Source organism: Cnephaeus nilssonii (assembly GCF_951640355.1).
Source record: "Cnephaeus nilssonii genome assembly, chromosome: 12".
NCBI lineage: Eukaryota > Metazoa > Chordata > Mammalia > Chiroptera > Vespertilionidae > Cnephaeus > Cnephaeus nilssonii.
The window spans coordinates 60,541,883-60,565,915 of NC_137083.1; the positions used below are offsets into that span (position 1 = coordinate 60,541,883).

The 24,033-nt window shown below is 45.5% G+C and overlaps 1 protein-coding gene and 1 long non-coding RNA gene across 4 annotated transcripts in view; one reads left to right on the forward strand and one right to left on the reverse strand.

Annotated features, from left to right (window-relative positions):
* Nucleotides 1–1,227, reverse strand: part of MKLN1 (muskelin 1) — a 330,653-nt gene extending 329,426 nt beyond the window's left edge. The window contains exon 1 of the mRNA XM_079785914.1: nt 1,089–1,227. The gene's annotated coding sequence lies outside the window, so the exon portion shown is untranslated. The remainder of the gene's footprint in view (nt 1–1,088) is intronic.
* A 7-nt stretch (nt 1,228–1,234) lies between these two features.
* The window catches only part of LOC307108168, a 185,377-nt gene continuing 162,578 nt past the window's right edge, over nt 1,235–24,033 (forward strand). Inside the window, exons 1-2 of one of the 3 annotated variants that reach the window (XR_013814285.1) lie at nt 1,235–1,605; nt 2,553–3,668. This is a non-coding gene — a long non-coding RNA (uncharacterized lncRNA). The remainder of the gene's footprint in view (nt 1,606–2,552; nt 3,669–24,033) is intronic. The other 2 variants (XR_013814286.1, XR_013814287.1) reach the window with 2 other exon arrangements.

Here is a 24,033-nt window from a genome sequence, read left to right on the forward strand (position 1 = left end):
GGCAGGAACACTTTTAACCAGACGCCATTCATTTTAATAACACCCTGAGAAATGTGACTTCCACAGAACGCGCTAGTGATTGGAAAGCAGGATGAGCCCGAGTTCCCTAGCAACAGCATGTGCTTGGGAGACAGTCATTAGCCTTTCTGTGAATCCCCACCAACCCCTTACTTTTCTAAACATATGACTGACATCAAAAATAAAGGACGTTTCAGAAAACACTTTAAAATTTCCAGGAGTGAAATGGAAAGGAATAATAATAATAATAATAATAATAAATAAAAATAAAAGGTTTCCCTGAGAACTGCACTCAGGTAAAAGAAATAATGTTCCTGTGTGCCCAGCCTGTCCCTGCATTCACTGCTCTCAGTTCTGTTTCTGAATCCCCTAGGGCAGTGGAGGTGAAACTGTTCAGAGGTGAAAGCGGTCCGGTCCCCTCATCCAACATGAATCAGGGTCAGATAGCGGGGTGGGCAGCTTGTGTTGGGCGGAGGCTGATGGGGATGGAGGGAGGGAACATAAACGCACAGTCTTCTTTTCCTTTCAGCAGGATAAATTACTCTCTTTGAAGGAGGGTGGTGAGGGGAACGAAGCTGTTCTTCCTATTGATTGTTTAATTGCTCCAGTGGCTGTTTGTCTGGGGCCACTGGCCAAGAGCATCATTATTTTCGTGGCTAAAGTGAGGCTGGGCAGGTGTCCATACCGTTCCCTACTTTTAAACAGGTCAGCTCACAAAGCTCAGCCAGGCTGCAGGGATATGGTGCGTGTTGACTTCTACTACTCAGCTCTCCCCTCAAGAACCAGTGCTGATGGGAGGAAGGGTCTCACACCCTGAATGATTGCCTCTAGCCCGGTCCTGGGTTTGGGGATGCACAACTCCTCTGTAGCCCGAGTCAACTGCGGGCCGTTACTCGAATGGTAATTATTGCTGCGTTTTTCTGGTCAGCCTTATCATGGCCTAGGTCCCTTTCAGCTGGACACTGGGCTCCTTCACTTTGGCCCGGGTGACTCCTCGTTTTCCCCACCTCCCCACCTAACGCCCCTACGCGCTCCCTTCCCAAGGCGACCACCTGCGCCGCCCCACTTACCATCTGCCCGCGGGGAGGGCCCCCGAGGTAGCGGAGCCCTCCCTGCTCCAGGGAGGCTCGGGGGAGCTCGGTGTTAGCCTCCAGCCCTTCGCTACCGGAGAGATCAGGTTCCTCCCCTCCTCCCCCTCCAGCGCCGGCCGCCCTCTTCTTGCATGACACAGCAGAACCGCAGCTGCTGCAGCAAGTCCCAACCATCCGCCCAGGAAGCGCCGCAACCCGGGCTCAGGAGGGGCGAAGGGGGGCGAGGCGGGGAGCCACCGCCGAGGGGGTTCTTGCCCCCACTTTGCACCACGCACTCTGTTCCCAGCCCAGGGGCACCGACACAAAATGTGGCTAAAGCCGACCAGGCCGAGCTGTTGAGGAATGCTGGGGTTTGGCGGCAGAAAGGATGGGACCAGAGAGACGGGGTGTGAAGGAGACCCCAGTAGGGGCAGGGCTTTGCAGGCAAAGAAGGGGAAGAAGAGGCCAAGAAGTCAAAGGCCGGGCTGTGAAGGAGAATAAAGGAGGTCAAAGAGAGGTAAGGAGGTAGAGTTGCTGAGAAAGGAGACCGAGCTGGAAGGCGGGGGGGGGGGGGGGGGGGGGGGGTGGTGGTTGGGAGAGGATGGGGGGGGGGGGCGCTGGGATGGGAGGGAGCTGCAGGGGAAGGAGGACTGGGAGGGAGTATTTGGGGAGGCCTGAGCTAAGTACCCTGGCAGCCTGGGGGCTGAGTTGGGAGGCAAGGGAAGAAAAGAGGAGAGGGATGGAAGAATTATGCATTGGATAAGAAGGTAAAAATTGGGGGACATGCTATGGAATTATTAGAAGGGATGTCTGGGAGCTCATTCATCATGGCTGATGAGGTGGAAAGAGATGGTTAATTGAGGCAAAGCCAAAAGAAAGGGTGATATTACACCCCACTCTTAGTTGTATGTGAAGTTTTTAATAATTCTGCCAATCCAAACAGGGAGTTTTCCTTATAAATGGAAAAGCATGAACTGGAACACAGAAATGCCTCTTTAGCTTAGATTTACGGGATGAAATCTCCATGGTCCACACAAACTTTAAGGCAGATATTTGGGATTTAAGTCATCAGTCCATAAAGGGGTTGTGATTCAATAATATCAAAGGCACTCAAAACTGATGTTACAGTATCCACGTATCACTGGACTTTAAGTCTTTCATAGTGGTTATTAAATGTTGGAAATGACAAAATTATTGGTTCAAAATATTAAAATGTTCATCTCTCTCTCTCTCTCTCTCTCTCTCTCTCTCACACACACACACACACACACACACACACCCCTATAATTTCTAGTGTCTAGCATGTAACGTATGATTAAGGGAAAAACGTGTTTCCCTGATGATTTTATTTCCCACCAGCACTCGATGCATTTGACAGCAGACCAGCTGCTTCTCGCCATTTCAAAGAATGTGGTCAGAAAGTAATACAGAAACCGCCACTTTGGTTTTGTCTGTACCTTCCAGGTCGTATCTTCGTGCCTCACTTCCTGACACAAACAAGTTTTCACTGTTGTCAGCAACAAAGCCCTAATATAGCTGCGGGAAGAAAGCTGCATCGCATTTTGTCTCCTGCAAGCATCATCCACAGTTACCGGAGGAATGTAATTCCAGAAAGCTTTAAAGCTGGTGGTGATGGTAATTATGTATCAAATGCCCGATTCTGTTTCTGTTATTATTGCCCTGTCGTTTCTGTTCTACCCAAGAGCTGGCTGAACTCGCAGAGGTACAGACCCGGTTTTTCTTTTTGACCTGGTAAAACCTAATCAGACCTGATGGAGAACTCATTACTCTTGGGGGGAAAATAAAGTGGGAGCCACGAAATGTCATTTTCACAAGAGCGTGGGTTTGGTGACTGTAGGGAAGGATTTAAGGACGCTCCTTCTGCTCGGTTTTCTGTGTAATGAGCCAAGGCTGCTCGCGCACGCAGACGCCACAGCTCCCGGAGGCCGCGGCTCCCTTCTCCGGGCTTCGGCAGCGCCGGCAGCCCCTCCAGGACGCGGCGAGGGGCTCGCGGTGGGTGGTGGTGCGAGTGCCGAGTCCGCGGCCGCCAGTCCTGCTGCTGCTGTTGTTGCCGCTGCTGCTGCAGTCACGTGGGAGCCCCTTTAAGTTTCCATAGAGAAGCCTCTCCGGTGTCACATGATGGACATGATATAATGAAACAACACCGTGGAGAGGAAAGCATTAGGGGAGCCCACGGCTACGAAAACAAGTGAGTGAGAAGAGGTGGGAGGAAGAGAAACTACGCCACCTCCCCTGCAGCCGAGCCGCCCGCAGCAGCAGCGGCGGCGGGCGCGGAGAAGGGGGCGACGCCGAGGGAAGGCGGGAGGCGGGGAGCCCGGGTCCTCGGCCCCGGCCCGCAGACCCCGCCGCCCACCGCAGCGAGAACAACTTTCAGCCGGCAGCCTGGGCCGGCCCTGCACCTGTCTCCGGAGCCGCCGTCGCTCCCCGTGACGATCACAGGGAAATTCTAGAGGAACACGCTCTGCAAATATTACGTGCGCATCGTTTTCCCCCCCGCGTCTCGCTCTGGAGGAAGGAAAGAGAAAGGGATTTAGGCAGCCGCCGGTGCTCGGCCCCAAGGTAAGTTCTGGAAGGCGGGGAGAGCCGGGCCGCCGGCCGGACTTCGGGGTGGGAATTGGGTTCTCGGTTTAGACCTCTCCTCGGGAGGGAGCGAGGCGTCCCCTCGCCGCTGGCGACGCGGATGGGGCCGCCGGTCCAGCAGAAACGTTCGCACCGGGGACTGTTATTTCCTCTCTCGCGCGTCCCCGGGCTCCCACCCCCGGACTCCCCGGGGGCCCCCTGCCTGCGCCCGGGAGTGGGCCGCGGGTCCCGGCCGGGGTGTGCGGGAGCCGGGTGCGGGAAGGTAGGGGTCCCGGCGTTGCTGGCAATGCGGGGCGATTTCGCCATGTTTGTGCGGCTACGATCACTTTTCCCCCCTTGGAGGAGCCTGATGCCACACGCTCCTCCGGAGCTGCTGCCGGGTGGAGAGGTTTTTTTTTTTTTTTCAATGTCCGCATTCCAACTAATGTTGCGCAGATAAAATTCAAACTTGAGGTAAACAGAGGAGGAGGGGGGGGAGGAGGAGGGGGAGGAGGAGGGGGGTAGGGGGGGGGGAAGGGAGGGAGGCTGTTTCCATTTCGAGATCCCACCTCTTCACTCTGCGTAGACCAGCATCCCGAACCCCCTGAGCACTCGCTCGTGCCCCCCCCCCTACCCCCCCCCCCCTTTGGTGTCTCCCAGAAACGAGGCGGCGCAGGAAAGGGGCGACGGTGTTGCTGACCGAGGACGCGGCGCCTGGGTTCTCAGAGGGAAACGCACCGCTGTCGCTCGGGCCTCTGGCGGCTCCCTCCTTTCGCCGGGAGGGACGTCGGCTGCCGGGGTTTGCTTCGGAGCTGGGGGGCCGGGGGTCCGCGCTCCCGGGCGGGGCGCGGGGGTGCCCGCCCCTCTGCCCCGCACTTTGGGGAAGGCGCAGGACTGCGCCCGCCCCGCCCAGGCGCGGGCCCGGGAGGCGGGCCGGGTGGGTCTCCGGAGTCCGCGGGCAGGTGGAGTGGCAGGTGTGCGGGGGGCACTTCTCTAAGTTGCCCTGCGGGGGGACGACGAGGGAAGTCTGAAGGCGAGTGGATGGGCAGAGCTGCGCCTTGTTTCCTGGCGAATTAAGGAGAAAATCCAGTGTGTTCCCACCCTACCCCTTGCCCCTACCCCGGTTTCAGTGTCGGATTCGGCTGGAAGCAAGGCTGAAGGGTGAGTGGGGATGTTTAAGGGCGAGAGCGAGCTTCGTCACGCGGGGAGCTAGGCTGCTGACAGCCTGCAGGCAGGCCCCCCACCCCGGGCTGGAGAGGTGGGCTGGGTGGTCCGAAGGGGGCGGCGTCCCTGGGGTGGGAGCTGGCTGGGGGGGGGGGGGGTCCCCGAGTGCTCGAGGGTCCGCAGCCCCGGCCGCGGGGAGCGCGGTGGAGGGAGGAGCGGCCACGTGAGGGTCTGCGGAAGCGCTGGCGCTGGGGAGGAGGGTGAGGAGGGTGAAGTGCGCAGCAGAGTCGTGACGGGGCCGGCACGGAGCCGCCGTGGGCGCGGGGCCGCCGAAGAAGGCAGGCTCGCGCGGGCCCGACCGCAGAGCCGTGGCGACGGTTTTATTCCGAGCGGTGGGCGCGCACTCCGGGGTTCGCTCCGGGAGGACCGTTTCCGGGCGGGGCCCCCGCCCCGAGCGCCGGCTGTAAACAGGGTGGCGCCCTCTGCCCTCCGGCCCCGGGGCTGCCGGGGCGCGCGGCCGGCGGCGCTCGGGGTGACGGAGGCGCGGCCGCGGCTCGGGGCAGTGGCGGCGGGGACGCGCCCGCTCCCCGCCGCCCCCGCGCGCCCCCGCCGCCGCCGCCGCCCGGCCGCCTCTGTTTTTGTTTTGATGGAGCCCGCGTGCAGCTGGCGCGTGTCAGGTCACGTGCCGTGGGCGGGAGGGGGCTGGGGCGCGGGGAGGGGAGGGCGCCGTGACGCAGCGGTCCCGGGGCCGGGCGGCCGTGGGGGGCTGCGGGGAAAGGGGCGAGGGGGCGTGTGCCCGGACCGGGCCGGATCGTGCCGGGCGTCAGGTCGTGGCGGTGGGTCCGCCGTGGGCCGTATGCGGACGTGGGTGTCAATTCCGAGTTCGTCGTCACAGCAACCATCCGGGTTGCGGGGCCAGCCTGCGCGCTGATGTGGTCAGGTCAGGAATCCACAGATTTTACCGGCGTGTGTATTTCTGGGCACGTCGATACCTACCTGTAATTTGTCCTTCATCCTGCTGCACAGCATCAGCAGCTAGAGAGGTTTAGGGAAAATGACGATGCTCTACCCAACTCAGGACCAATTGAACCCCAATTCAAGGAGGGCTTGGGGCTTGGACACCATGCATTAAAAAACCCTCCCGGAGTGCTTTGATGTAGAGTGAGGGCTGACAGTTTACGGAGAGAACCAGCTTGAGGGAATAGTAGTGAAACGATCCATCTTTAGCACTGAAAGGGTAAAAATAGCTAAAGTAGCGAACATTTTTTGATCGGTCACTATGTGGGGTCACTATGTGCTGGCGTTGTGCCTGCGCAGACATGGATATTCATGCTTGATGCCCATTTTACAGTTGGGGAAACTGGAGCTCCGGAGGTTAAAATTGGTCAGTGATGATCCTTGAATAGTTAGGACCCAGGGAGGCTGACTTCAGAACCCATACTCAACCATTACATATGCTGCATTGGAAAATAATACCTTCACTTATGGGCCACACGTTTGTGTGACGAGGACTGGTTATATGTTTGCCTACGGGCCAGCGAGTTTATTATATACATGTATTTACATGTTAGGTATTTTTATCTGGAAAGTTTTTGCTTGTTACTAAAGCGAGGAGAATCACTCGTGAATCAAGAAAGGCTTATGGGCTACCAATATTTCCAGGAGTTTCTTGTGAAGAGAAGAATGAGGGTATCCCAGTTAACTCGAAGAAAACACATTCCATGGGAGTTTTTTTTTGTGTGTGTTTTTTTGAGACTGGAACACACATGCAAAGTGAAGGGAAGAGTCCAGAAGATGTAGGTATTTTCCAAGGATTTACATGAAGCCACAGAAGCCCTGTAGTAGACTGCTGGGCATGATGTCGTTTTGGTGGTCACTTGCTGGCCGTAGCCGAAAGTACAAGGCAGTGTACAGAGTAGCGTAAGTTCTGCCATGAAAATTTTGGAGGAAAACGACTACTTTGGTCTGGAATACAGAAGCATAACTTCTATAGCCCCATTCTCCCTTGGATTTCTTTTCATTTGTCTCGCGGTCAGATAAACTCGGTGGGAATATTTAGCTCTGGGGGTAATCCACTTGTTTTGAAAATGTGTTCATTGCTATATTTTCCAAGGATATTCCAAATAAACCCACAAGAAACACAGGTTTCCTGAAAACAGGGTTACAGTTAAAATGTTTTTGTATTAAGTATGTATTACTATATGGTACTGTGTCACCAAAAAAAAAAAAAAAAAGTCTTGGTGTTCCTACTGATGATTGCCATCTAATATTGTTAGCTGTATGGTAGACATAGGCATAGTACTTGTCAAGTTTTAGGGATTGGTTTTCATGTTGCTTGCAAGTTTTGCTGAGGAGAGTTGACAGGCTGACCAAGGCAAGCTTGACATAATCCTAAGTAGTGTCATGTTGAGGTCTGGCATGGAAATAGCTCCCCAGCCCCACGTCCGTCTCTCATTCTCATCCCCTTCCCTGTTAACTGCCAAGGACACTTTTCTCCAGCATTGCCAAACCACTTGTGGTTCCTGTGCACAGCTCTGCCTAGGTTTCTCTTCTGCAGCGTACCTCCTTCAGGAAATTTCCTCTGGTTTCTTCTCAGAAAACGCTTTATTAATGCCCTCTCTGTGTCACCCCTATGTCTGGTACACACGTGCCTCACTGTGTGTATCACTATGTATCATATTGTTTTTGTTTACAAGCTTGGCACCCCTACTGAATTGAGCTCATGAAAGGTGGGAATGGTGATTATTTACCTAGTAAGCACTTAAGTTTGATTGCATGGCCGGGATTGACTTTGAGTTGCATTATTAGCGTCACCATCTTCATTCTTAACTGTCCTCACCAGCTCTGCTGCTATGTACTGGGCTAAAGCACATCCATGTACAGAGACTACAAAATACTACCAACACGTTCTTATAAAAGGAATAGGAAGGACGGGGCAAAATATAATCAATTTTTCACTTGTTTCTTAATTTCATTCTCAGTTGACCAATTGGCCAGCACGACTTTTCTTGGTTACTTGGGTACACTGGGAGAGATGCTCAACATGACCACCTTGCAGTTTATTTAGGAAGGAAGAAATGATACTCCATCGCCCAAGGACATACTTTTATGTGCCATAGCCGAGTACAGGTGCTTCATCACATTTTATTGCACTGTAACTTTCAGATTTAGTATTATCAGAGGTATTTGCAGAGCAGCACTGTCCCGTAGCACTTTCTGAGATGATAGAAGAATGATTATAATGATATATTTTTAATGACTTAGAAGTGATAGTCACTAGCCACTTGAGGCGATTGAGCACTTTTAAGTTTGGCTAGTGTTACACAGGAACTGTATTTCTAGTCGATTTAAATATAACTAGCCACAAGTGGCTAGTAGCTACTCTATTGAACATGCAATTATAGAGTATTTGACAGGTAAACATTTAGGCTAAGGTATTAAAATCTTGAATCATTTTTTAGGGCTTAACACTATGCTTCCCATTATAAGCTGTTACTGGATGATTTTTTTTTGAGGCCTTCATATTACAGAACATTTGTCTGTGTGTTCTGTGAGCCTTTAATGTAGTTGACTGGTCTCTCCCTCCCCCCCCCTTTTTTTTAGGAGCAGAGTAAAGTGATTATGAGTAGTTATCTATATGTATAAAAGTCTAAGTGACGGAACAACTGGTCCACTGGCTGGGGATCATTTAGGCATCGATCAGGCTGGCAGTGGAGTGGTTAGGGGGTGATCAGGCTGGCAGGCAGAAGTGGCTAGGGGCAATCAGGCAGAGGCAGGCAAGCAGTTGGGAGCCAGCAGTCCTGGATTGTGAGAAGGATGTCCGACCGCCCGTTTAGGCCCGATCCTACTAGGATCGGGCCTAAACGGGCGGTCGGACATCCCTCAAGGGGTCCCAGATTGGAAAGGGTGCAGGCTGGGCTGAGGGACACTCCCCCGGTGCACTAATTTCATGCACCCAGCCTCTAGTTTACAAATAAAATGTATTTGAGCCCTTGGTGTATAAAACTAAATGGAAGTCCCGTGAGCTAATCAGTATATTTCTCTAAGATGAATTGTTAAGAGCAGGCAGTTTATTTGTCCTGCTGGCCATTGTATCCCCCAGTGCCTTGTACAGTACCTGACACATTGTGAGTGCTCATAAATATTTGTTGAAGGGATGAATGTTCAGATAATTTAACCCCTTTAATTTAGCTTTCCAGGGGTATATTGTGGAGCTGAAGAGGAGGCCGAGGACCAGTAACTACACTGAATTTACAGTTCTTCCAAGGAATGCAATCTCTCCAGGGGAATTACTGTTAACTCAGTGACTGATTTCTATTTTGTATGATAAGTAGCAGGCATTGTTACCTTTATTTGATGATGGATTGAAAAATAAAGTCACAAGAAGATTTGGTGCTCAGGTCGTAGAGAGTTGGCAGTGTAAATCAAGTTGAGTAGCTAGTTGTTTCTGTTGCCTTGTTCATTCAACCATGATTATTCTTCAGAGAAATAAAACCAGGCACTGAACTACGTTAGTTAGAAAGTTTGGTTTGTAAAATCGAAGGTAGTAATACATGCTAATGGAGTCTGAGAAGAGGACTGAAATATCTCTCGTATGGCATGCCATTGGGTAAACAGCTTTATATGAGAAACAGGACTGGAAACACTTCTTAAACCTCTAAATCTCAGCCTGTGGTAATCCTAACACCCAAGTTTTAAACTTCTCAAAGAGAATATTTGAAACGTAAATGGAAACGGATGTTTAGTTGTGCAGATAACCAACACTAGACTTTGAAATATTTATATAAAAAGGTAGGAGATACATCAAACATCTGTTTAGAATGAGAACCTTAAGGCTGAAAGTTGTAGATTCCATTTCATGTGGTAGATGCAGTATGTGGTGTAGAGCATGTGGAAGGTGATGCGCACACAGCCTTCTGTCCGTGCTGTGCATCAGGCTTACATACTCGTGGTGCTCTGTGTGGCTGGCTCACAGGCCTGTTCTGGTTCCTAGTTCACAGGCTACCTTCTTATCATTCTGCCACTAGGTGCCACAAATGAAAACTAATTTTATACTAGAGTAAGTAAACATAAAATATAAATCTGTTGTTTAAAAAAATCATACTGTGTATTCCAAGGTAAAATGTGACGTTTTCTTTTTCGGGTGTGTGTGTGTTACTTTCTCTTTTAGCAATTTCTGGCCTCTTAGTCCTTTATGATTGATTACTCTTTTACTTTCTCTTTTAGCAATTTCTGGCCTCTTAGTTCATTCTGATTGCTCTTCTAACACCTTTGGTGTGAACTTTTTTGGTGGGGGGAGAAGTCCCCAAGCCAAAACAAACCATCAACCATATGTTCCATAAATGACTGCTGTTGCCTTCAGAACTGAACCAAAACACAACCATAAAAAGACAAAACCAACCACTGCTATCAGCAACACAGTTAACCCAGGCAACCAAACAAATAAGGCCTATGAGATTTGAGTTGTTGCTTTTGTGGCGAGGTCAGTGATATGAAGTCTCTTTTTAGGTATTAAGTGTAAATTACATATGACAAACATAATTTTGCCTAACTATATAGCAGTGATACAAGAATTCACACTGCGGTGTAGATGTCGATCTGTTTGGCTTAGAAGACCCTGTTGGGCAACTTGGATTCAGGTGTATAATTTAAGAATCATTTTGAAAGTTTATTGAGAACTGTCTCTCATGATTTGGTCACCAAAGGTATAAGAATTGAAGGAAGTAACTGGCTTCATATCTTTCTCTTCAGTGGAGTGGTTGGATTGGATCAGTGGTTCTCAAACGCTAGTGTGCATTCGAATCACTGAGGGCTTGTTAACACCCAGATTGCTGGACCCCACCCCAGAGTTTCTGACTCAGTCCGAGTAGGCTGGGCCTAGTAATCTGCATTGCTCACAAGGTCCCAGGGGGTGCTGCTGTTGTGGGACAGAGCACTGCATTTTGAGGACCAGTGGATTAAATAAAGTTTTGTGATTCTGTGCTTGTTTCCCCCCCCCCCCTTTTCAAGTTGCAGCATCTATTCTTCGATTTCTGCAACATTATGGCATTTAAAGATTGCTGTCTGGCAAACTGAATTTTAAACGTTTGAAATGGGTTAATTTTTATTTTTGAGAGAATTCTCAAAAACTTTGGGTCTCTCAGAGCTCGGATTGGGTATACTTTCCCAATAGTAAGTAGATTCTCTAGTTTAAAATATATTGAAATATTTCTGATGTTATTAAATGACAAAACTATTTGCTGCTCCTTAAACCTAAATGTAGTATCAAATCTAATCATGCACCTTTTAATGCACAGCTACAGGTTATGATGGGGGCACCTTGCGTAAGTGTGGGCTCACTAAATAAAGTGGCTTTTTTCGGGACATGGTTCTTGTCCTGGTTCTCTGGGTTTGGGTCCACAGTTGACTCTCCTAGTATTAACCTGGGTGTCTTCCGAAGATAACTGCCTCATAGAAGGGTCATGGTTGCAGGAAGGAGATGCCCGCCAGGGCACAGCCATCCCCTATTTTGAGGACTTTGGGGAACAGTGGAGGCTCCGCAGTTTCTAAATGAAGGGGAAGCAGAGATACCAGGAGGCATCTTAAAGCCACACTGTTCTGACCAGAGGGTGTGGGGGGAGGGCACTCAGGAGAGGTTCATGGAGAGTCCAAGACATTCTCACAGGTGGTGCCCTGGAGGTGGTCCAGATTACAGTTGCCTCCCAGGTGTCCGGAGTCAGGTGGACTTGAGGTTTGAGGTGAGTTGAAGTGAAGCTTGATATCTTATCTGAGAAAAGGAAAATAAAAAATAAGACATGGGTGGTGAGGACTAGGCAATGGGAAGGTAAAAATGAAAGCTTTTAAGTTTTTAAATGTCCTAAAACTTTCTCTGTGTGTGAAGACTAGGCTAGTTAATAGCACAGGCTTCTTGGTTAGAAAATAAATTAATGAGTTTTCCTTTTCATTTCTACTGAATACTTGAGAATATCACCAGATGCTGTTATTTGACTGAAATCAGATGCCTTTCAAAGTCATGAGTAGGATTCAACCAGTGCTTACTTTTTAAGATTGTTTTAGGATCGTTAACTTACAGTTTAAATCAAATTCTGGAAGGTACATTCGATCCCTATTATTGGGTGTGTTTTATGGATTAGGAAACAAATCATTTGTGTAGCACAAGCCACAAAGCTGGGCTGAGGCCAGGAGATCTCACTGCTTTTTTATATCTACTAGTTTTAATTTTATCTTAAAATTCTGTTTTCTAACTGCTTTTATAAAATGGTTGAGCCTTAAATCTTAGAGTTGATCTAGCATCCATATTACTGATTTTAAACTGTATTTCATGGATACAGCCTTGGACTTTGAGCTACTGTTTATTTCTTTGAGAAGAATGACACGTGATATGCAGTCATTTCTTGACTGAAATATCTGTGACATAATCTTCGTAACTAAATCTGTGAAACTGTTGTGACTTCTTTAGACTTCACAGTTTGAAGGTGGGGTTGGCAGTCTATATGACGAGTGCTGGGCATGGCCCATGGGCAGCAGAGGGAGGGAGGCTTTTGTGTGATTCCCTCCTCCCATCTTTTTAAAAAAATATTTTTTATTGATTTCAGAGAGGAAGGGAGAGGGAGAGAGATATCGAAATATCAGTGTGATGAGAGAGTGTCATTGATTGCTGCATTCTGCCCACCCCCTCCTGGGGATCAAGCCTGCAACCCAGGCATGTGCCCTGACTGGGAATCGAACCATGACGTCCTGGTTCATAGGTTGATACTCAACCACTGAGTCACATCAGCCGGGCTCCCCACTTCTTTCTTGAAGTTTCTCCCCTACCTCTTCCTCCCGTGGCTTAGAGAATTAAGACCCTTTTCTTCAATGTAAGCACACTAGCACTCGGCAACATCTGCCTTTGGTGTCCACATCTCCTGAGGGTCCTCTCTTGCAACTTCTGACATTTCTGTCTCTCTGGCACCAGCCTTCAGGCCTCTGGAGAGCCGGACCTCCTTGTGCATTTCCTTCACGGCCCTGCCTCAGCATCTTCTTCTTCCTTTCCCTGACAGAAGTTCTCTTTCTGTGCTGTGCCTGGTCTTCCTTCGGCTGGTGGAAAGAGTACTGAAGTAGAAGAGTGTTTGCACTGATGATTCGTGGGTACCTGCCGCTGGGTACTGTGCTAGTGCTTTACATTCCTTCCACTAATTCCAGCTCCCACCAGCTACTGGATCGTGGAAGAGTGTCCCAGTCTGTGCCAGAGGTTCCTCGTCTGTAAAATGAGTTAGGGGTTAGTGAGTTTCTGGCCCTAAAGGGTATGATTGAGTTTATTCACATCATGGTCTCATGGTAAATCCTTACTAAGAGTACTTTAGCTTTTTTGAAAGATACCTGTTAAACAAGACTGGGCTCCGTGTAGAGGGATGCTTGAACACGGGGCCAGGAGATCAGGATTCCTTCGTTAGACTGCCTGCAGTGTGCCCAGCTGCTTTTTCCTCCAGGAGTTAGGGCTGGGTCTCAGGGCGCTCTTCTCCATCCTTGTGCTGTCTGCATCGAAGACCTGAAAGTTGAGCCTGAGTGCTCCACTTGGGAAGGCTTGTTGACCTGATATTTGGGAGATTCTGCTGCTCCTCATCTCCATGATGAAAGAGCTGGGCTTCTGAAGCATCCTTCTGCTGATGGTATTTACACAACTGGGGGAGTTTCCGGGAACCTGCTGAATACTTCTATTTATTCTTAAACAACTCATAAAAAATGCTACCTTACAGCTTTCTCTCACAGAATTGTACATGGCCTGTGACCTTGAGTGCTTGTTTCCTATTTTTAGGGGAATTTTTGTTAGTACTGAGTCTTTTCTGTAATGCTCACATTGACACCAAGCTACTTATCTGTTCACTGCCAAGGTCACTGACAGTTGTTTTGTTTTCTGCGATTATATTGGTATAACGTGTTCATTGCACATACTGTCCATTTTCTAAAAACCTATAAATTACATCTTTTGTTTCTTTATGTTCCAGAGAGAGTAAATATTTCTTCATCTTTTCCTATTTTTTTTTAGCATTTCAAAATCATACAATACCTATACTTACATGCTCTATCCCAAAAGACTTTGTGATGACTCTTCAGTTTTTAGCGATTATTGTCTGAAATGCAAGTACTTGATAACAAGTGAAAAGTATTTTTAAATAAAATGCCATTTCTTTGGATTTTAACTTTGAAATCTGTTTTCCATTTTATGCCTTTTAGTTAGTAAGTGTAAGGTTACTGTGCTTGCTATGTTTGTAGGCTTCTATTTTCATGGCAAAAGACATAAAAATCCTCCTTTTCTTCCACTTTTAAAGGCTTTGGAATTAAAATTCCTTCTGCTACTAATCTAATTATTTTGAAAAGGCACATAGGAGTTTGCTCTTTGCCATATATACGTGTGTGTATATATATTTTTTTGTCATACAAGGACTTGGTATTATAGACTTAATGAATCAACACCTAATTTAGTCAGTTTATATTATCTGTAGAATGAAGATCATTTGAGATTCTGAGCAATAGAAATATTTGCTTTTTTTAAAAAAATGTGTTTTTATTTAATCCTTACATGAGGATATTTTTTTCCTTTGATATTTAGAGAGTGTGGAAGGGTGGGGGAGAGACACAGAGAGAAAAACATCAATGTGAGAGAGACACATCGATCAGTTGCCTCTTACACGTGCCCGACTAGGGCCGGGGATTGAGCCTGCAACCGAAGTTGACCGGAATCGAGCCTGGGACCTCAGTCCTCCAGCTGACACTCTATCCACTGAGCCAAACTGGCTAGGGCAGCAGGTTTGCTTTTAAAATATTAAAAAAAGTATTATCCATGTAATAGCTGAAGAGCCTTATAACAACTGGAGAGCATTAGCTCTCATGTGAATACTTGAGGGTGACAATGTCCTGGGCTTATTCTGGGCCAGTGGTCCCCGCCCCTTGATGGAGGAGGGGACCCTGTTGAAGCAGCAATGCCCTGGGAATCTGACTGGAAATGCCCCCTTCTGATTGTACTTGGTTGTTGGTTTTGGAGAGTAGCAGTTGTTTGAAAGCACTGAGTTGCAATTTTACAAGTATACATATTACTTGCTAAAACATCTTTTTGGATCATTGTGCTCTTCTGGAGTTCAGAGGTCCAAGTTCTGGGACGATGACTCATCAGGAACATGTCAGGTCCTGGACATGCCAGGTAAACAGCCCAGTGTGCTTGGATTGCAGCTCTTTCTGGGTTACTTTTCACACATTGGAATCCTCCTAATTCTCCACAGGGAGTCTAAGAACAGGAGCAAGTAAACATGTCCTATCTGGGCAGACTTTCTGTCCAAAACTAAACAAAAGAAAACAAACAAACAAAAGCACTTAAACAGCTGGTGGGATGCTGGTGCACCCTGGCCAGGGGTACTGACAAGCCATTTCTGTCCATTCCCCTCCTGTTTGTTTGTTCTCTTTTTTCTTTCCATGTTCTTTACTCTCTTGATATCCCTCCCCCGCAACTCCCCAACCCCCCGCTTTTTTTTTTTCTTTTCTTTCCTTTTTGGGTCTTTTCTGTTACCTTTGTTCTTCATCTTTACTATTTTGCTTTTGTCCCATTCCTGGTATGGACAGCCTCGTAACATCCCACGGTTATCACAGGCATCTTTTAGCCTGACTAATGGCAGACCAGAGCTTAAGAGAAGTTTTACTTTGACATTTAAGGTTACTGTAGTCTGTAAAATTCCATGCTGGTGCAGACTATTTCTAAAAAGTTTAATGCATTTATATAGCATTTTTCATGTTGAATGGAAAAGATAATGTGAAATGTAAAACTTTCCAAACTCTTCTGAATGTATAAATAGGCATTCAGTGGGTTTCAGACTGAAGTTTAAATTTTGTGCAAATATTAGGTAATAGTAATCACGTAGATGGTGTTTTTTTAGGATTCTTTTTATTTATGAAATTTTTGATAAACAGATATTTTTTTGGGTTAAAATAATGTGTTTAAATGGCCTAATTTATAACAAAGTTCTGTATAAAAAGTGTGACAGCATCAAATTTGTTTTAAATACCCTAATATTACTTATGCCACTATCAAGGATCGGAGTATATTAGAGCTTTAAGAGGCTTTGAAGCTAGTTTCATTCAATCTGAATTTATAGATGAGACAATTTACTGAATTTACACACTTGGTTAGTGGCATAGTTGACCACAATTAGGTCTTTTACTTCCCTATCCACTCTGCTTTTTTTTTTGGACAGAAAATTAAATTTATGAAATTTAGAGGCAAAAATAGGCAGGGAAGCCTGAGTTCTAAACCTAGCTTGACTTCATTAGTTCTGAGATGTTGGACTAGATGTTTAACCTCTCTAATTTCAGTCTTGGGAGGGTTGGACTTTAAGGCCCCTTGCAGGCCTGTGACTGTACTCAGGAGAGGAAATTGACATAGATATAGATTCTTCCTATTGTACATTTGTGTAGTTTCAATTTGAGTCTTATTTCAAGTAAATATTGTTCCTATTTTTTAGTAGGTGTCACTTGTGTGTTTTTTGTTTGTGAATCAACTTTTCCGAAGTGTAGTGTTGTGAGAGAGAGGTTTTTGTCAACATCATAGTTGCCTCTGTGTTGAGATGCCTCTAGCATTACCTTGATTCACTGAAGTAAACACATTCAGAGGCAGGTGTCCCCTAGCTTCAAACTGGTGAAAGGGTACCGCAAAGGAATGCCCATAGACAGGTAATTGAGAAGTGCTTTTTCCAAATGGCTTACTGTTTATTATAATGTTAGGAAGTCATGTCATATAAATAAAATATAAGAGCCGAAACCGGTTTGGCTCAGTGGATAGAGCGTCGGCCTTCGGACTCAAGGGTCCCAGGTTCGATTCCGGTCAAGGGCATGTACCTTGGTTGCAGGCACATCCCCAGTAGGGGGTGTGCAAGAGGCAGCTGATCGATGTTTCTCTCTCATCGATGTTTCTAACTCTCTATCCCTCTCTCTTCCTCTCTGTAAAAAATCAATAAAATATATTTAAATAAAATATAAGAGACTTCGGCTAGTTTAACTTCTAGAGTGGCTTTAATTGGGGTTGTGAAACAGGTTTTTCCGTTTTCAGTAGGACAATGTCATTGTTTGTGTCAGAAGACAGTTGTGACAATCTGGCAGGATGGGAAAGATGAGATGAGTGTAAGGTATAGAGAAAAAGCTTAGCAGACTGGAGATGCTTTTCTAATAAGACTAACTGAGCTTTGGGACTTTCCCCCATTGCTCAGGACTAGTTCCCATGCCTTTTTTGTTTAAGAAAGCTCATTCTTTCACACAAATTGTATACACCTATTATGTGCATCACATTTAACTGGGAATTACAAAAGAGTTACTCGTCTGGAGTTTCTCTCTGGCTGGGTGTCCCATGCATAGACCACGAAGTGGTGAGATACAGTAAATGTCTGAGGACCCCAAAGAATAGCCTACACAAGGAGAGGGACGGGAGAAGGCCTGAAGCAGTAGGAAGACCCCAAGGAGCCATGGCATTTGAGCAGTTTGAAGGACCAATAGTTAAGAATAGCTACAGAACCCTGGCCGGTGGCACAGTTGGTTGGAATATCATCCTGTACACCAAGAAGGTGGCAGGATCCATTCCCGTAAGGGCACAAACCTAGGTGGCGGGTTTGATCCCTGGTCGGGGTGTGTATGAGAGGCAACTGAATGATGTTTCTCACAGTATCTCTCCCTCTCTCCGTCTCTCTCTGTCTCTGTCTCTCTCACTAAAAATAAATTAAAAAAACATATCTTCAGATGAGGATTAAAAAAAAAATAGGTAAAGAACTGATGTGCCCGGCCAGCCCAGTCAAGGGTTCGGTGAGCCTGGGGTGGGGGTGGGGGGACATCGAAGGATTTAAAGAAAAGACAAAGAGAATAAGTTGGGGCTCGGTGGATCTCCTGTGCCTGGCTGAGGCCACAGAGAGAGATCCAGCCAGCAAGCTGAGGCTTTATTTTATAGTTGGAGAAAAAACAAGGTAGTGGACAACATAGTTACAATGTTCTTGTGAGTTTCACTTGTTTTGGCAGCACTTGCTGAAACTCCCACAGCCCATTAGCTACCCAGGAAGGATCTAGGGACCCTCATAAGGTCAAGCTTAATTATGCTAAGAGGGCTGTGCCCTCTAAACTGGGACTTGTTTGTGGCTTTGCCAACAGGTCAGTCCGAGGCTTAACCCTATAGCCGCTCCCTACAAACTGATTTTAATTTTCTTTTGGGAGAGTGCAAGGGATGTGGTTGGGCTGTGTTAGGACATAGGCTTGGGAGTTGGGAAATGACCATTGTATGTTTTAAGGTGGCAAATAAGGTACTACCCTATGGAAGTACCAGAGCCTTTCGATTTGGAAGATTTTAAATCTTTAGAAAAACAGTACTCTGGACACATATGCTGTTCTTCTGGATTAATCGTTAACTTTATAGCAGTACTTGCCCCCATGCTCCATGTATGTATGTTTTGAGTCAAATGTGGCATGTATGTTTGTATTACTTTCTTAACCATTTGAATATAAGTTGCAGAAACCATGACATTTCACTTTTAAGTACCTGCTAAAGAGGACTTTCTTTAGTATAAACACAATACATTATCATACCCAAGAAGTTTAGGATTGATATAATAACATGGTCAAATATATAGAAAACATTTAAATTTGGGGGTAGAAAGTGTATTTATTTATTTTTTTAAATGAGGTAGATTTGTCTGGCACAATATGTATTGAATGAATTGATGGGACAAGAGACTAGAGCACATATTTAACAAGTCAGATATAGCCATAAAAATAGAAAGAGAAAGCTTATTAATATTCTGATATGCTGTATTCTTAAAGCTATAATCTTAAGTAAAGACAAGGCATAGAAGAGTGTAAAAAATTTATAAACAGTTTGTGTGTGTGTGTGTGTCTGGAAGGATAAAAAATGAACTAACATTTTGTGCCTTTTAGAGAAGGAGGTAGGGAACTGGAGGACAGGGAGACTTTTCCCTTAATACCCTCTTTTACCTTTTGAATTTTGAACTATTTGAATATAGTATTACTTATTCAAAAATAAATAGTAAATAAGCAAGCATAGACTTATGTTGATACTATTATTAGCTTTGTAGCAAGTAGGATAATGCTTCTCTTTTTTGAAAAAAAAATACTTTACTGATTTTTTACAGAGAGGAAGGGAGAGGGATAGAGAGTTAGAAATATCGATCAGCTGCCTCCTGCACACCTGCTACTGGGGATGTGTCCACAACCAAGGTACATGCCCTTGACCGGAATCGAACCTGGGACCTTTCAGTCCACAGGCCGATGCGCTATCCACTGAGCCAAACTGGTCAGGGCAATATTTCTCTTTATGTTCTAATGAAATTTGGAGAATGGGACCTGAAACAGGAAAGGTGGAGGAAAATATTCCTCTTCACTTTTGAAGGAAGATTTGCTTTTTTGTGCCACTTATTGAAAAAGGATGTTCATGATGTAAGAAGATATTTTTTCAGGAGCTGCTGATGTGGAGAGGAGGGACTTGATGGGGGCCTGATAGTCAGGAAGGCTGGGAATTTCCCTGAGAAAAGCAGAAAGGAAGATTATATATTCTTCTTGGAGTAAAGCAGCGACTTTCAATCTTTTTCACCTCATGTCACACAAACTAATCATTAAAATTCTGTGGCACACCAAAATATTTGTTGCCAATCTGACAAAAAATTGGCAAAATTTTGATTGACTTAACAAAAAAATAGTAATTACTCTTTTTACTCCAAAGTGACTTAAAAAAAATCAGGTATCTATACTTGTATATAAGGATTACTGATACCAATAATTAACCAATCAGATGCAACCTTATTATGTGATGTGACCAATAAGATGCAACTCTGTCATGTGACCTATATATTTATGGTTCAAGGCAGGGCATTCGCACTGGATGGCTATTGTGTTGGCTGTTGTCATCTTTTTATTGACTAAATAGTCAGGTATTGCAAGTTTTAAAAATTGTTCAATACTAGTTGAAAATCACTGGAATAAAGGATATATTTTTTCTCCTCTAAGACAGAAACAAGAATAGAATTTTGTAGTTTGTTTCAGTAGAAAAGTCTAGAAGATGGCAAGTGGGACTCAGAATTTACATTTCATATATATTCATAAACCTTTGATGATAAAAGATAAGTATGTTTAAAAAGCTGCTAAAAGAAAATGAATATTTAGGAGTAATGTCTGGCTATTTTCTTTATATTTTAAAAAAGACTTCTGGGTTTTATATGAAAGATTATATGGAAGTTTAAAAGAAAACCTTCTCAGGTAAATATTAGTAAATTATTTTCATTTGATAGCTATTTGATTATTTTGTATGGTAGTTCTTATAAAATTACATGGTGAACTTACGATACTTATCCTTAAAAATTGATATTTTGCAGTGTTTTGAAATACGTTGCATTAATTTCGGAGTTAACTCAGACACAGTTTATTTTCTGTTTTCATAAGATTAACAAAACGTTGTTGATTGGTGCTTAGTGCTTTTTCTCTTGAAGGCCAATGTTTATTAATCAGTGAGTGTTGAATTGCTCCCAGTGTCTGCTGAGCATCCTGGGGTTAATGGAGACGGATGGTCTGCCCTTGACAGATGCTTCTGGAAACGAAACAGTTCAACAGTGGAAGTTAAATTCCTGTCAGGGAGGGAAGCCACTGACTTCTCAGGCAGGTAGGCAGGCCAAGCCTTCAGGAGCCAGAGGAACGCTGCCCTGTTTGATCAGGTGTTCAGGATGGGACTTTGCAGGTGGAGAAATTCGATTTTATCAGTTCATTCAGAGTTGATGGGGATTGTGAGACCGAATGAAGCTAACCAAGCTAAGCAAGCTCACAGTCAGAGAAAGACAAATATCACATGATCTCACTTATATGTGGAATCTAATGAACAAAACTGTTGAACAAAATAGATCTAGAGACATGAAGGCATGCAACAGACTGAAGATTCTTAAAGGGAAGGGGAGGGGGCGGGAAGAGATTAACCAAAGGACTTATATGCATATCTCCATAACCCAATGGCACAGACAATAGTGTGGTGAAGGCCTGGGGAGGAGATGGGGATGGGGGATAGGTGGTCAGTGGGGAAAGAAAAGGGGATATCTGTAATACTTACAACAATAAAGATAAATTTAAAAAAGTAAAAAGTTGCAAAAAACCCTGAGGCTAATGCAAAGAATAACTATTTTTACTTAGATTCACTTATTAACATTTTCCCCATTGACTTTATCATTTACACGTATTTTCTTCCTCTCTATATTTATGTATGTATATATGTATGTATTTTTTTCTGAATAATTGAAAATATTATCTATCTATCTATCTATCTATCTATCTATCTATCTCATGGCCCTTTAACCCCTAAATATTTCAGTGTGTATTTCCTAAGGATAAGAATATTTGCTTACATAATAGTTCAGATATTTATATTCTTAAAGTATTTTCATCTAATCTATCTGTGTTGCAGCTTTGTCAGTTGAGGTAATAAAGTCCTTTATTCTTGGTCTTTTATCAGATTGACATTTTGGAAGACTAGAGTCTTTTTTTTTTAATATTAGAAAGTTTCTCACTTTGTGTTTGTCTGATATTTCCTCATTGTTAGATTCACAGTATGCATTCTTGGCCAGAACTTACTCCTCCCTTAATTTATTAAGTTTATTCTTTTTCTAAATTAGGAAGTTAACATGGATGCAATAATATTATCTAAATATAGAGTCCATCTATTATTTTAAAATGTTTTTTTAAATACCTTTTTATTGATTTTAGAGAAGAAGGGAGAGGGAGAGAGAGATAGAAACATCAATGATGAGAGCGAATCACCAATCGGCTGCTTCCTGCACATCCTCCACTGGGGATTGAGCCCACAACCCGGGTATGTGCCCTTGACCCTTTGGTCTGCAGGCTGATGCTCTATCCAGTGAGCCAAACTGGCTAGGGCAAATTTATACTTTTTAACCTTTTGCACTCGGATGTCGAGTGTGACGGTTATTGAATGTATCAATAATCCTCTCTAATAAAATGGTAATATGCAAATTAACCATCACTCCGTTACATAAGCCACACCCACCAGCCAAGCCACGCCCACCAGCCAATCAGGGCGAGTATGCAAATTAACCCCCATCCAAGATGGCTACAGCCACAGAGAGCAAGGTTTCCCAGGTAACAGAGCAAGCCAAGCTTTCCCATAGCGTTGCAGGCCTAAGCCTCCACTCAAGCTACAAAGTTTCAATTATAGAAGGTAAACAAATTCAAACAAATGGCGGCAGAATGGAGCTTGAGAGAGCAGGCCAGGGTTGCCGGTGGCAACAGGGGAAGCAAAGCTTTCCGCACACCCTGGCCGGGCTCACCCGCTTAAGGCTACAAAGTTTCAATTGTAGAAGGTGAATTAACTGCCACAGAAATGGCTGCCGCCCCAGAGGGAGCAGCAGGCTTGGCTCCACTCCAGGCTACAAAGTTTCAATTGTAGAAGGAAAATAAATTCCAGATACCAGGCCTCCGCTTGGGTTGCCAGGGGGCATGGCCAGCCTGCAAACCACCACAGGCCCCTCGCTCAGGCCGCCCCATGCCCCAAGGGAACCCCACCCTGATCCGGGACACCCTTCAGGGCAAACCAGCTGGCCCCCACCCGTGCACCAGGCCTCTATCCTATCTAATAAAAGAGTAATATACAGATTGATCATCACTGCAACACACAATATAGCTGGCCCCATGTGGTCAAAGATCCTGCCCCCATGTGGACACAAGATGGCCACTACTTAATGGCCAGCAGGGAAGGGCAGTTGGGAGGCACCCGGCCTGCAAGGGAGGGCAGTTGTGAGGAGCCAGGCCTGCAAGGGAGGGCAGTTGAGAGGGACCAGGCTTGCAAGGGAGGGCAGTTGGAGGTGATCAACCCTGCAGGAGAGGGCAGTTAGGAGTGACCAGGCTGGCAGAGGAGGGAAGTTGGGGGCAAACAGGCTGGCAGGGGAGGAGTTAAGCATCAACCAGGCTGGCAGCGGAGTTGTTAGGGGGTGATCAGGCTGGCAGGCAGAAGCGGTTAGGGGCAATCAGGAAGGCAGGCAGGCAAGCAGTTGGGAGCCAGCAGTCCTGGATTGTGAGAGGGATGTCCGACTGCCCGTTTAGGCCCGATCCCACCAGGATCGGGCCTAAACGGGCAGTCGGACATCCCTCCAGGAGTCCCAGATTGGAGAGGGTACAGGCTGGGCTGAGGGACAACCCCCCGCCATGCACGAATTTTGTGCACCGGGCTTCTAGTTTGAAATATAAAAAAATCCAAATAAATAAGTTTGTATGAAAAGAAACTCCCGTTTTTTATTCTACTGCCGAGCTTTGTAAAATCTGGGTTATTTAAAAAATTAAATCCCGAGTAGAATAAAGGAATCGAGAAAAAAGCAAGCGAGTGCAAAGGGTTAAAATATATACACACACACACACACACACACACACACACACACATATATACATATGTGTGAGGAAGGGAGAGGGAGATAGAAACATCAATGATGAGAAAGAATCATTGATTGGCTGCCTCCTGCACATCCCACACTGGGGATCGAGCCCGCAACCGGGCATATGCTATACATTTTTTGATGTTTACTTATTCTATACCCAAATAAGAAATGTCTGTTTGTTAAAATCTTCATTTGTGCCTTTTTAGGAATGTTTTAGAAGTTTTTCTCAGATGGATTTTACATAGTTGTTGTTAAATATTTTATTTTCTTTGTGAAACTTGCTTTCACCATTAATTATATCATGGAGATCTGACGTGTACATGCAGGTCAGTACATGCAAACATATTCATTTTTAAAATGGATTCATGTCAACCAATGAACTTGTATGCATACATGCATAACCTGTGGACACAGACAATGGGGTGGTGAGGGCCTGAGTCGGGGAGGACAGGAGCGGGCTGTAAGGTTTATGGGGAGAAAGGAGGACCTATGTAATACTTTCAACAATAAAGATAAAAAATAAATAAAATGGATCCATGATAATCCATTGTGCCCTAATTTAATTTTTCTCTGCGGATGTATTTCATGTTGCTTCTAATGTATCCCTATTATGACCAGTACTGAGGAAAATACCCTTGTACCTATATTCTTGCTTACTTGTGTTACTGTATCTGTAAAATAGATTCCTGGAAATGGAATTGCTTAGTCATAGACCATGTATATATCTTTGGTAACATATTCTACCAAATCATCCTCTC